A 918-nucleotide genomic window follows, 5' to 3' on the forward strand; every position below is an offset into this window, starting at 1 on the left:
GTTTCATGGGCACCAGCACAAAGCTCACAGACACTAGTGATTTGATTAACTCCATAATTAGCCAAGGTGTCCACCTTCATTGTCAAAGCCTTGAGTTGGGCAACTATAGCAATTGCTACGTCCAACTCCAGAATTCTTGCTACTTTTCACTGAGTCAGTCTCTGGGAAGGATTCTGGTACTCATTAGTAGCCATCAGTTCAATAAGTTCATAAGCTTCATCGTAGCTTTTACCCCACAAGGCTCCTCCTGATGCTGCATCAAGCATGGGTCTAGATGTAGGACCCAATCCATTGTAGAAATAATTAATAATCATCCAATCATGCATGCCATGGTGTGGGCACTTCCTTAGCATCTCCTTATATCGATCCCAAGCCTCACACAGAGATTCTCCAGTTTGTTGAGCAAACTGGGTAAGAGCATTCCTGATTGCGGCAATCTTCGCCATGGGAAAAAATTTAGTGAGAAACTTTTGAGCAAGATCTTCCCAAGTTGTGATATCATCTTCAGTCACATCATTGAACTTGAAAGTGTCGCAAATCACGATGAAATCCCTGATGTGCATGTTAGGGTCTTTGGTCGAAGAACCCCCAAACTGAATTGAGTTCGGTATCATCTGGATTGTGCTTGACTTCATCTCAAAAGTGTTAGCTGTGATGGCTGGTCTAATGATGCTGGACTGAATGTCATTTATCTTAGGCTTAGAATAGTCCATCAAAGCCTTTGGATCTTCTTCTTGATCGCCCATAGCTACAATAATTGGCTCTTTAACTTTCTCTTCTTCTCCTACCTTCTTTTCTTCCTAAAAAACTTCCTTACGAATTACCACAATTTCTTCCTCGGCTTTATCCAGTGTTATCTTACGAGTACGCGAACGCGTATGCATACACCCTCGCTAGATCACTTGAAATAAAACAAGG

General features: G+C 42.0%; 1 non-coding gene across 1 annotated transcript; it reads left to right on the forward strand.

Moving 5' to 3' along the window:
- Positions 1-324: 324 nt before the first annotated feature.
- On the forward strand, positions 325-431 carry LOC141716297 (small nucleolar RNA R71). The gene has a single exon (XR_012573010.1). It is a non-coding gene; the product is annotated as a small nucleolar RNA R71 (small nucleolar RNA).
- Positions 432-918: the final 487 nt, after the last annotated feature.

Source organism: Apium graveolens, chromosome 3 (assembly GCF_009905375.1).
Source record: "Apium graveolens cultivar Ventura chromosome 3, ASM990537v1, whole genome shotgun sequence".
NCBI classification, from domain to species: domain Eukaryota; kingdom Viridiplantae; phylum Streptophyta; class Magnoliopsida; order Apiales; family Apiaceae; genus Apium; species Apium graveolens.